Source organism: Lethenteron reissneri, chromosome 3, assembly GCF_015708825.2.
Source record: "Lethenteron reissneri isolate LAM-NWPU_2019-01 chromosome 3, ASM1570882v1, whole genome shotgun sequence".
Taxonomy (NCBI): Eukaryota; Metazoa; Chordata; class Hyperoartia; order Petromyzontiformes; family Petromyzontidae; genus Lethenteron; species Lethenteron reissneri.
Window position 1 is genome coordinate 13747004 of NC_083781.1, and position 13908 is coordinate 13760911.

Genomic DNA, 13908 nt, shown 5'->3' on the forward strand with positions numbered 1-13908 from the left:
CCCACCCCCTCCACACCCCCCTCCACCCCCCTCCTCCACACCCCCCACACCCCCCTCCACACCCCCCCCACACCCACACTCCCTCCACCCCCCTGCACACCCCCCTCCACACCCCCCTCCACACCCCCCCACACCCACACTCCCTCCACCCCCCTGCACACCCCCCCACACCCCCCTCCACACCCCCCGTCCACACCCCCCCTCCACAACCTTTCCCAGAGATGTCCCCCCTCGTGTATATCGTGGCCTGCTGACGTGAGTACTGCCGTACACCGCAGTTTCCCGTTTTCGCCAGCAGCCAGCGCTATGCCACTACATGTGTATATTCTTTGGGTCTTTCGGTAAAGCCACGTAGATAGATCAAATAATAATAAAAAATAAAAAATATCACTACGTTTCGATCGCAACACAAGCAATCGTCATCAGGTGAGAAATATCGCGGGAGAGCTGCTGAGAACATATGGTGGGAGCGCTGCTAAGGTAAGGAGTTATAAAGGTTCGGGATGGGTGCAAGCCCAAGGGTCAGTGGGAGGGGCTAGAGATGAAATTTGCATGTAAATGTAAGATCGGGTAAATCTTGACAAACGCAGCTGTGGCGGTGGCCATTGTATTGTGAAAGATCAGCATGTCAATGTAAGAGATTAGCATGTCAATGTAAGAGATTTGCATGTCAATGTAAGAGATTTTCATGTTAATGTAAGAGATTTGCTTGTAAATGTCAGCTCGGAGAGAGCTCGGCCAGAGCATTGCCACTTGGAGGTGGAAAAGGATGGCAAGCCGCCATTTACTAACACAGCTAACGCATATATTATCAGAGTTATGCTTTTGTTTGCATTTTGACTGCAGGTATTGTGGTCTATGCAAACATGACTCCTTGTAAAAAAGGTGTCAGTTTTGTTGCCAGATAGAAGGGTAAAAAACCAATTATCACAGCTAACGGTGGTTGTGTTAGTGAATGTAATTCAGCGAGTTCAAAATAACTGCTACCATAGGTAGGTAGGGAGGGGACATCACAGCCAGTTATGACCTAAACTGGTTAATAACGTCCTTCATATGTATGTTGAACTTCTTTCGCACCATACGTAGCCAACCGTGCTAATCATAGGTGCGGGGGAAGGACAACAAACTAAACACAAAATGCATTCTTATAATCCAATGGCTCACTGGTTACTGTTCTGTGTTGTACCTGTATATCATCTGAATCGTTGTCACCCTGTGTGTATCCTTGTGTCCCCGTGATTCTGTTTCCTTGCATCTCCCTGTGTCTCCCTGTGTGTGTCTCCTTGTCTCTTGCCTGTCTCTGCGTTTCTCTGCCTTACCCTGTCTCGGTGGAACTGTATCGGTGTTTCAGTCTCACTCTGTTTCCGTGGTCCTGTTTAATTGTCTCACTCTGTGTCTCTCTGTGTCACTGTGTGTGTGTGTCTCTCTCTCTGTCTCTGTGTCACTGTGTGTGTGTCTCTCTCTGTCTCTGTGTCACTGTGTCTCTCTGTGTCACTGTTTGTGTGTGTGTCTCTCTCAGTCTCTGTGTCACTGTTTGTGCGTCTCTCTCACTGCCTCTGTGTCACTGTGTGTGTGTCTCTCTCTCACCGTCTCTGTGTCAATGTGTGTGTCTCTCTCAGTGTCTCTGTGCCACTGTGTGTGTGTCTCTCTCTCTCGTTGTCTCTGTGTCACTGTTTGTGTGTGTCTCTCTCTGTCAGTGTCTCTGTGCCACTGTGTGTGTGTGTGTCTCTCTCTCTGTCTCTGTGTCTCTGTGTCACTGTTTGTGTGTGTGTCTCTCACTGTCTCTGGGTCTCGGCTTCTGGGCAACAGCCTTAAACAATAAACTCAATGCTGCATCTCTATAAATGTTAATTCCAAAGGCAGCTTGAACTTAGCCAACCCCAAGTGAACAAGGGATGTTGAACAGGAAGCTTCATCATCTTATATATTTATGCTCCCTGAGTAACGACACCATTCAGAGTTCAAGCCACGACAAGCGGCTGAGTCGTCGTGCGCTATCCTTGGTGCTTTGATCGTTCTCAGCACAATGCCAGGTACACGAGTCGTCGTCTAAACACCAACACGTTTCTCTCACAGCAACGGCATTACAACAAAATGTACACTTGTGAACAATTATGTAGCATTGCAAATATTGCCATTTTAGTAAAATGTATTTCGGTAAAGTCAATGGCTATGACGTACTTCACATGCTAATATTTGCATACAATATACTAATTGTCGTTGTATATTATAGTTTAGAGAACAAGTAACTTCTACATTCTACGTGAAAGGATTACTGTAAAGAGCTCCTCCGTGTTGTTATAATTTTTCACAACATTGATGGCGACAGTGAAAACAGAGATCTTTGATTGTAACAGCACATTTTAAATGTGTTGTTCGTTTTAGTACAATACACTTTCCTTCTTGTTTTAATTTACACGTGACGTTATTGCTGTTAAAGATAAAGCTTCAGTTGATGTGACCTTCTTTTGTTCGGGTGACATCAATATCCCATGCGTTTATTCAATACGGAGCAAACCTTTAATTTTATACAATTCAAAGATTATTATTATTGAAATATTAACATTTCGTAAGCGAGCGTTGGTGCATTATCAATTAATGGGGTTTTCTGGTTCACACTCAAATGTGTGTATGATGGAGTTGTCACTGATGGACGCAGTTCAGTGGCGTCTTTTGGTTTATGCATCAGCAGTCTAGGTTCAAATTTACTTTGTGTATATGCGCACAGACTTATCAATTGGTGCCTAGGTTTCTTTAGCTATTCAGTGGGCGTTGGCTGCAAGTTCATTGTTCCGCTTCATATCCGTAGTTTATTGTCAATTCATGCATTTCCTCATCAGATGCTATTTGTCCTCGCCAACTTGCCCCTATCAAGGAGTGAAGGCATTTTATATTTAGACATAGCCTCTACATAACATAGCCCGCCCCCCCAAATATGAAAGGCGCTACATAAGGTGTAATTACAGTACTTAAAGCCTATGAGGAAAATATGGTTAGGGGGCATAGACACATATTTTATTTAAACATTAACAAAAAAACTTGTTTGTATTCATAAATACATATATTGTATAGCATTGTTTTCACTTAACTTACCTTTAATATTTCGATTTAAAGCTTTCGTGATTGCAGGGATTCATCTTCTTGGTTCTTTCGGTAAAGTCACGTAGAAGGTAAATAATAAAATAATAAAAATTAAACATAATAAAACACAATTCTCACGCTGCCAAGCTTGGTGGTGTTCATTCAGACGCTGTCTTTCCGACAGCCCTGTTCTTCACCTGAGGACGGCCGCTTACGTTGTGGCCGAAACGTCGTGAGAATTGTATTTTATCATGTTTTATTTTTATTATTTTCCTTCTACGTGACTTTACCCTTTAATAATGATGAACATGAACATTTCAAAGTGCAAATATCATTTTTTTAAATTTATTTTAAACAGGGACGTAAGTCCAAAGACATGTGAAGGAAAGCACACGCGGTGTAAGCAGTGGGGCTCACAAAGGCCGCGTGAGAGGGGGGCAGTAGCAGCACGTGGGGCTCACGAAGGCCGCGTGAGAGGGGGCAGTAGCAGCACGTGGGGCTCACGAAGGCCGCGTGAGAGGGGGGCAGTAGCAGCACGTGGTGCTGACGAAGGCAGCGTGAGAGGGGGGCAGTAGCAGCACGTGGTGCTCACGAAGGCCGCGTGAGAGGGGGGCAGTAGCAGCACGTGGGGCTCACGAAGGCCGCGTGAGAGGGGGGCAGTAGCAGCACGTGGGGCTCACGAGGGCCGCGTGAGAGAGGGGCAGTAGCAGCACGTGGGGCTCACGAAGGCCGCGTGAGAGGGGGGCAGTAGCAGCACGGGGGGCTCACGAAGGCCGCGTGAGAGGGGGGCAGTAGCAGCACGGGGGGCTCACGAAGGCCGCGTGAGAGGGGGGCAGTAGCAGCACGTGGGGCTCACGAAGGCCGCGTGAGAGGGGGGCAGTAGCAGCACGGGGGGCTCACGAAGGCCGCGTGAGAGGGGGGCAGTAGCAGCACGGGGGGCTCACGAAGGCCGCGTGAGAGGGGGGCAGTAGCAGCACGTGGGGCTCACGAAGGCCGCGTGAGAGGGGGGCAGTAGCAGCACGTGGGGCTCACGAAGGCCGCGTGAGAGGGGGGCAGTAGCAGCACGTGGGACTCACGAAGGCCGCGTGAGAGGGGGGCAGTAGCAGCACGTGGGGCTCACGAAGGCCGCGTGAATGGGGGGCAGTAGCAGCACGTGGGGCTCACGAAGGCCGCGTGAGAGGGGGGCAGTAGCAGCACGTGGGGCTCACGAAGGCCGCGTGAGAGGGGGGCAGTAGCAGCACGTGGGGCAACTTTCGCGTTCTCACGATCGACGCCGCTCCCGAACCTCGCCACTTCTCGCGTGGTAGTAGCGCACACTCCGAATATTTAAAAAACAGCCCTGCGAATATCAAATAGCACCGATAAGCAATACAAAACACACTTTATAAACTCAACGAATATTAAGAGTTTACTCTGTTATTTTTTATTATTCTTTGCATCAGCACATTCTACATATATGAAAGAATTGGCCACAAAAAAGGGAAGTGTATTGCTGCCACTCACAGAAATTGCAAAAGTGGAGAAAAGTATTCTCCCAAACCATGCTTAGCTTCGATGTGTGCATGTCAGCACCAATCTCTTGTAAAGTGACACTTTTTACATCGCGATAATCGATAATCTTAAACTCCATATATGGATATCATTGCATGATAAACGGTTTCCCATTTTGTGCTCGACACATAAACACAGAATTTGGTCAATTTATTTTTTACATATGTAGTATAATAATACAACAGATTGTATATATACTGCATATTTGTAGCATGCAAATGCGACTGCTTCCCCAAAACCCTGGACGTCACAGTATTTTGAAAGAAGCATTTTTGTTACCTTAGAAAATAGGTTTCAAATGGGGAGAGAACATGGGCTAGGACGGTATAAGGCAGAGAGGCAAATGGTAAAAGTGAGAATGAATACACATCAGAGAGAGAGAGACTGTCAGTCATAGGCAGTCGGGAAAACAAGGTCTTGAGATGGTACGTGAAGAAGAAAAGCAAAGTGGCAGTGCCAACAGCCAGTTGGAGGTTAATTCTGGACAATGAGGGCACCACACCGAGAAAGAGCTCCTCCCACCATAAGGAGGTTGACAGGAGAGGGGTGGTTCTATTGCAGTATTGGGTTGCTATCGCAGAGAGTGCGTGTAGGGGTTGTAGACTGAGATAAGAGATGAGTGAGGAGGACATGGGTGAGTCCATCGAGAAACTGAAAGATGATGAATGCTATCCAGAAATTAATTCGGGATCGGATGCGGAGCCCGAGGAGCAAACAGAGCATTGGGGTGACTTGGTGGGGGTTGCCAAATTTGGATAGATGATGTACGATATATAACGATATGTGATGTTACGTTATGTGATGTACGATGCATTGCTATGCGGTGTTCTCCACAGACATGCAGTCTTCACCAAACGACCAACATCAACGCTGCAGCTGCATGGCTACCGTTATGTCCCTGTTATTTGTGATGAACACCATCCTTGCCATTGCCTTGGTGACCAGCAACCTATTCAGTGCGTTGTCCATCATACACGAGGCTGACGTTGTCCATCATACACGGGGCTGACGAAGTGAATCTGACAATTCACTACTCTAAACAGATTTTGACACTCAACATACATGCCTTGAATCATGGGAGGTTTTTTTATTCGTGTAAACCGTTAATTTTAACAGATGGTCAGAACAAACCTAATGTGAACCAGTTATAATTGCCTGATAAATATAAGCAGTAGGAAATTAGAAATTTTGGGTCAGGGATAATTTTGTGCAAACAATGCAATACAGGATAACAATTTCGTTTTCTTTCAGTTGTCCACACAATTCAATCAGTCGCCACCAACTTTCAAGAAGAACAGCTTTTGATCGTGGATCATCAGGATGTTCAAACGGGTAAGTCCACATTTGGACATACGTTTCAATATTCAGACATTACTTTGATACATCAGAGAAATACATTTAGTTTGGAAGACAGTCACCAATAATTGTACAACCAAACCACATCCCAATGAATTTGGTTCTATGCTTAATTTGACTAAATTCCAGGTCTGAGAGTTAAATATGTTGGCTGAACATTACTTCCTATAGCAGGGTGGGTGGGAAAGTGCTGCCCGCCACTGTGAACTAGAGATGATTTGAAGTGATCTCAGAAGCAGTTGCGATATCCGATTCCATTGGCCGTTCCCTCGAGTTGGAGAGTTACACAGCTTTGCGAGAGATCTGAATCGATGTTGAGTCTCATGGCGCGACACGAACAGCAAAATGTAAGATATGATTTAAGGAAAATACAAAGCTCACTGCCATTAAATTGTTAGAAGTTTTGAGCACCAGCTGCAAAGTTGAAGCATGATAATCTTTAGCTTGAAAAGGGAGGGAATAATTACGGAATATAACAATACAAATTATTTGGAGATGAGGATAGGGGCAGAAAAAAATCTTGGGGAACTACCGAGAGGATGCAGAGAAGGATCAGCTATTCAAAGGCAAGACAAAGACTGCCCAAGCAAAGAAGGCATTTGAGGGTGGCCAGGCAGGCCAAGGGAGGCCCAATTATTCTTTAAGTCAATTTATCTGGTTTAAGTTCACAATTTAAATTGTGATGTTGACTTCAGTGCCCGTGTAAGGACATATATTGAGGGTGGCAGGTGGAGGATTAGAGGGTGCCGGCACACAGCTTGAGATTGTCTAGCCGTGGTCTAAGACTATGGGGTGGTATTGTCCTGCAGACTTTATGAATATTGTCTCCAGGTTCTCATGGGTGCCTCAATTAAAAGTTGCCTGGAACCCTTTTCTCATGGAAACCACACTCCGCCACTGTCGGATGAGATGCTTCGTTGTACAAATCACTCCGTTGAAATGTGTTTTATTCCAGTCATAGTGGAGAGCCTTGAGCAGCAGATCAATGCCAAGATGTCTGGCATGAAGGAGCAGGTGGACCAGCTGAAAGACCAAGTGCGCATACTGAATGAAAACAAGGGTAAGAACCTAAATGCTAACATCACCATTCAATATTCGCGTCGATATGATACAGGCTTTAGCTGAGCAATCTCAGACAAGATAAACTAATTAAGCACTTTAATACAAATCAAAAACAGTGTAAAAAACATCCTGTCATGGACATGTAAATAAACCATATATTATAAAAGCCCGGCGCTCAGAAGGCCTGAATCACAAAGTTATAGAATGTGGACCCTCCTCCAGATGTGGGGGTAAGAAGTTGATCCATCAGGGTTCCAAAAATTGACCCCCCTCCCCCCCAAAATAAATTTATCTTGTAGGCATATATACCTACACACAATAGTCAGTAGTATCTACTGACTTTTTCTTCTTGTGTCTCCTGTCCAACCTATAAAGTATTTTCTCAATATTCTGCACAGGCCACCGTTTCTGGTGTTGGCATTGCCAAATCTTGAGGAGTGCATTGTGGTGCTGCTGGGCATCTCAGGAGATGATCCACGTGGTTTTGCTTCTCCTGACAAGCACATTGTTCGGTTGCACAGAAGCCCCATGATTTCATGAGATATGCATCTGCCGAAACTCACTCTCATTCTGTTTAGGCTCTGCCATGTGAGCCATTTGGAATTGGAGCCAGATGCGAGCTCCTCGCTGGGGATGATTCCTTGCCGGCTCCATTCAGCAGTTTTGTCACTCGATTTTTCCCATTATTTTTGCCAGAGGGAAGATCTTGCAGATTTCGTTGATGTGGTCAGTGGGACACTGTAGCACAAGCAGCTGTTTCTCGATGACAGACGACGGTGTGCTGGCTGATGGCCATGTAGCGGATGACGGTCGTCCCACCCTATGACTTACCGGTTAGGGGACGCTTTGCGAGATAGGGGGCGCTTTGCCAAATAGTGCATACAGGCAGGGTGGCTCTCAGGCACCCTGATATGATTCTGCACGTGTCATGTAGGGTGGTGTCGACAGGTTTACTGTGGGGTGAGCGTCCCCAGGTAGAGAATGCATATTCAGCCACAGAGAAACAAAGTGCTAAGACAGTGGTGCGTAGAGTGGATGGATGTGCTCCCCACTTTGAATTTGGCGAGCATTCGCAGAATGTTGTTTCATGTGTTGACCTTGGCTTTGGTATTTAAAGTGTGCTTTTTGTAGCTGAGTATACGATCCAGTGTTACCCCGAGGTACACTGGGTGACTGGTGTTCGAGGCTCTGGTCTCCCTAGTGACATTTAGGTGTAGCTCTGCATCCCAGTTGCTCAGGTGGAAGGCACAAATTTGGGTTGTACTCGGGTTGGGTTTGAGATGATTATTCAAGGAGTATCTTGACAGCACATCCAGAGCCCTCTCCAGGATATTCTCTGTGTTCTTGAAATTCCTCTGCTGTGTGGTGATACAGAGGTCGTCAGCATAAATGAACTACTGAAATTCAGCAGGAAGTGGCTGATGGTTGGTGTAGATCTTTTCTTTTATATATATAAAAGTCAAAAATTGGGGTGGGTTTTGTGGGTTTGTGTGTGGGGTGGTGCGTGGTCGCGCGCTCGTTTCTCCAACGGTGGGGTATACGTAAAAAAAATAGCCAGGTACCACGCCGTAAGCCCCGCGGTCAGCAAGTGCTATTCCTTTTCCACATCCGTCAGCTTTAAATTAGTTTAATTAGCGAGTTTGTGCGATTTTGTGCGCTTTCATTTTATTTATTTATGACGCGTGCACGACCATACCAACTCACGCGCCTTTGGTGGGGGGAACGGCCCATGCCAAGTCGCACGCCTTCGGTGGGAGTGAGGGGGACATTTTCTGTCGCGTAAAAAATTCTATAAAAATACACTAAACGCTGACGTAAACTCTTCACTGTGTGATGTCCCCCCCCCACCCCGATGCGTGCAGTTACTAATTTATACAGTCACTAGATGCTAGCACTATAGGCCGTAGATATAACTGCAGAGTGGCCGAGGAGATCGTGGCTGGGGGGGGGGGGGGGTCAGGGGTAGCAGCCCAGCCTGCCAAGGTGCCACCTCGGCCGGCTGGACAATCTAGGGGAGGCCGGAGGCTCTGCACGAGACTAGACCTCGCCACGCTCTGTCAGGGGAGTACTTTGTGCTATACAGTCGATAAATACTGCTATAGAGTCAGCATGCACTACGGTATGCACTGCTGTAATCATAGCAGGTACCACCACAGTCAGTACGCACTGCTAGTATTGAATAAAAGTGGTGCGAGCACACTGCCTTGTGATAAATCATTCTTTTGAGAATGACATCTACTTTTCTGCCCTTTTAGTTCCACGTCGAAGTGTCTATTGTCTAGGAGGCTACTCGTGGTCTGGCTAAGGTCTAGGTCGCCAGTTATGAGGTAGTTTGTGGATCAAGATGCAGTGTGAACAGTGTTATATGCATACTCTTTGGTTCTTTTAAGATCGAACCACTTCTACGGGGAAGTTTTAAGCTTATCTTTTTCCCTCTCTCTCTGGTTTTTTGTTTTCTCTCTCTGCCTGTGTCCTCTCTTTGGAATTTTCACACTTAAATTCTAACTTAGCAATCTTTGAAATACGTAATCAACCGGGCTATGCGTTAATTGTGTGTTGACCGACTCTCTGTGTTGCATTACATTACATTTCGATATTTTACTAGGTTATTTAATTTTAGTGTGTCTTTCTCCTAATTTTCAAGCTTGCGTACCGTACCACGTCGTTGTCCACTCATTGACATGCTATTTTTTTCTCTGCCCCCTCCCTCTCTCCACCCCCGCCCCCTCTCTATATTTAAGGCCCGGTCACACAGACGACCTCTCTCTTTGTGCCGATACGTGTTCTCTCTCTGTGTATCTTTATGATGTCTGTCTGCTTATATGTCTGTCTATAGTTTTCTGGTTAGATTTTTGTTGCTATTTCTTTTATACCTAATGATGATTGCTTGTGTTGCAATCGAAACGTCGTAGTATGCTATTCTTTAATTTCTTATTTTATCTTTATACGTGACTTTACCGAAAGAACCAAAGAATAATTCCTGCAGTCACGAAAGCTCCAAAATTAAGATTGCTCTACCTGCTGTTCTACCATTCCCCGGTAGTATAACACATTCTCGGAGACGATGGAGCTTAGTTATAGTATTCATATCAATTGTGGCAGAGATAATCCTGCACCGTCGCCTTAAAACACATGCTAAAGAAGGTAGATTTGGGCTAATACGATTGGTTATGAGGACATCCCAAAAGGTGGGTGCTGCGCAAGAGCAGGCCCTGGAACCAGTCTAAGTTCTCAATCTAGCAAGGGTCAACAGGCAGCCAGAGTTTCTTGGATTTTTGATGGTTCGAGAATGTCAGTTAAATATTTAGCTAATTTGGAATAAAAAAACTTTGTGGATGAAAATAGTCCCGTGTAGATCTCAACATAACTCCAGCGAGGTTAGACTAGCTTCAAAATAAGCTCACAGTGATGAGTTATAATACGGGGTCATCTAAGGCACATTTGAGAGCCGAATGATAAAGAGAATGTAGTTTATTGAGGAGAGTGTTTGATCTGCACGCTACATCACAATAGCAAGGCAGATTTTGAGAGGAAATCAGTGCTTATTTATATAGAAAACCAATTTTACATGTATTTATTTATTTAGTAAACACATCGTCATTGTGAGTGGAATGTAACATAAGAGTGTCTCAGGAGGCCAAGGTGTTTTTAGCGGGTTGTCTGTTCGATACATTCACCACTGACAACTGTAATTAAAGTGGCTAGACATGGTCTCATATGGGTTGGACCAGATGACGCCAAAAGGCGCACAACTCAAGGACAATGCACCTTTTGGGTTGTGCGCCTTTTGGCGTCATCTGGTCCAACCCATATGAGACTAGGCTCGAAGGAAAGCTGTCTCGGGTGTGGACCAATCAACTTCAAGGACAGTGCACATTATCAGAGTTATGTTCTTTTGTTTGTATTATGACTGCAGGTATTGCGGTCTATGCAAACATGACTCCTTGCAAAAAGGTGTCAGTTTTTTTGACAGATAGAAGGGTAAAGAATCAATTATCATATTTTTACTGGCAAATGAGGTCCCCATAGTGTAGATGCTTGCCCCGAGCTCTCATACTCTGATGGTGCATTGTCCTTGAGTTGTGCGCCTTTTGGCGTCATCTGGTCCAACCCATATGAGACTAGGCTCGAAGGAAAGCTGTCTCGGGTGTGGACCAATCAACTTCAAGGACAGTGCACATTATCAGAGTTATGTTCTTTTGTTTGTATTATGACTGCAGGTATTGCGGTCTATGCAAACATGACTCCTTGCAAAAAGGTGTCAGTTTTGTTGCCAGATAGAAGGGTAAAGAATCAATTATCATATTTTTACTGGCAAATGAGGTCCCCATAGTGTAGATGCTTGCCCCGAGCTCTCATACTCTGATGGTGCATTGTCCTTGAGTTGTGCGCCTTTTGGCGTCATCTGGTCCAACCCATATGAGACTAGGCTCGAAGGAAAGCTGTCTCGGGTGTGGACCAATCAACTTCAAGGACAGTGCACATTATCAGAGTTATGTTCTTTTGTTTGTATTATGACTGCAGGTATTGCGGTCTATGCAAACATGACTCCTTGCAAAAAGGTGTCAGTTTTGTTGCCAGATAGAAGGGTAAAGAATCAATTATCATATTTTTACTGGCAAATGAGGTCCCCATAGTGTAGATGCTTGCCCCGAGCTCTCATACTCTGATGGTGCATTGTCCTTGAGTTGTGCGCCTTTTGGCGTCATCTGGTCCAACCCATATGAGACTAGGCTCGAAGGAAAGCTGTCTCGGGTGTGGACCAATCAACTTCAAGGACAGTGCACATTATCAGAGTTATGTTCTTTTGTTTGTATTATGACTGCAGGTATTGCGGTCTATGCAAACATGACTCCTTGCAAAAAGGTGTCAGTTTTGTTGCCAGATAGAAGGGTAAAGAATCAATTATCATATTTTTACTGGCAAATGAGGTCCCCATAGTGTAGATGCTTGCCCCGAGCTCTCATACTCTGATGGTGCATTGTCCTTGAGTTGTGCGCCTTTTGGCGTCATCTGGTCCAACCCATATGAGACTAGGCTCGAAGGAAAGCTGTCTCGGGTGTGGACCAATCAACTTCAAGGACAGTGCACATTATCAGAGTTATGTTCTTTTGTTTGTATTATGACTGCAGGTATTGCGGTCTATGCAAACATGACTCCTTGCAAAAAGGTGTCAGTTTTGTTGCCAGATAGAAGGGTAAAGAATCAATTATCTTATCTGTTGATTTCCACAAATATGGTTCGGATTTGACGACTCGCCAGTGTCTTCTTACCTGATGGGGGGGAAATATAAATACAGTAAAGGCTCAGAGTACGCGGGGGTTAGGTGCACCGTGTACGAGTGTATCTCTCCAATGTATGTGTATACTTCTACATACTACAATACACACCTATACGAGTGTCTATATCCAATGTATGAGTGTATATACAATGCACATGTTTAATAAAGTCCAGTACTGTACAGTCAATTATTCTCGAATGATCGATAGCATCCAGGTCAGATAGAACACTCTGGATTTATTTGGACTCGTTTCTTGCACGGGCGATAGTTCCACGACATCAAATCCATCGCTTCCTGCCCTATGTGTGTGGCGAAAGTACGAGTCGCAAATGTAAGTAGGAATCGGGGTCGGTCGCGGGTCCACGTACTCCGAGCCCGCGTAGTCCGAGACCTGACTGTGTATATGCTTCCCCATCTGCTGGAGGCTTTGAACCAGGAGTGGATATTCCACATGTTCATGGTGGTAGCGATGTGAATGCTCAGTCACAGATTAACCTAACTGGATTTCTTCATACACTCTATTTCACAAGCACACACGACTTACTATATTTTTCACGAGATAATTTATTCCACTTAATCTCTGCCACTCATGCCATATGAACAGCCACACAATCTCTCCCCAACCCTAACACAACCATGCTTTTCCTTCGGCAGCGTTTCAAGTGGATGTAGCGTACGTGCTCGTGAAAGAAAAAAAGACCCGTGCGGATGCAAGAAAATATTGCCAAGAGATAAGAGGGGACTTGGCAAACCCAAAGTCCGATTTCCAGAACTATCAATTACACAAACTCATTGAGGCCAAATCGTATATTGGAATTAATGACATAGATACCGAAGATAACTTCGTATATGCAGATGGAACACCACTAGGTCAATTCATGAACTGGGATAAAAATGAACCTAACAATCAGGGGGAGGAAGATTGCGTTGAAATAAAAAGTAATGGAATGTGGAATGATATCACATGTTCGGGGGAGCTTCCATTCTTCTGTGAGATTCCAAAAAATAATTCCAGCACTTAGATTACGATGTATAGTTATTGCTTATCGAATATAAACTTCAGACATTGTATGACCCATATTTGTTTTGGGGTTAGGGCCACGTCGCATTCTTTTTTGCCAAAAATTGTCATTAACCCTCCACAACCTGCCATAATTGTCATGTTTTTAATTGTATTATCGATACGTGCTATTTGTTGATCAAATCCTGCCCAATAGAGCTTATAGCCATTTTACCCAATTTCAAAATTCAGTTTATGACACAAAAAGTTGGTTTCCATCAACACCTGAATCACACCGTTGAGATTTCAGATTTCTCATTTAGAATTATAGTTGTGGTTCGTGGCCTTAAGTTGACGTAACAAAGTCTGCATCTGAGTTTCAAGTCTCACGTGATAGCGTAACATGCACATGTAGATTCGGATTCATTGAAAAAAATTTTACCCGTAAAAACAAAGTTTTTCACTATAAATCCTTTATATGCGTGGCGACTAGAGTCCTCTCGTCCTCTGGCTTGAGATGGCTGCCACCTATGGGTCAGATGATTGCCTGGCAGCATTAAGCAATTGGTAATGAAAT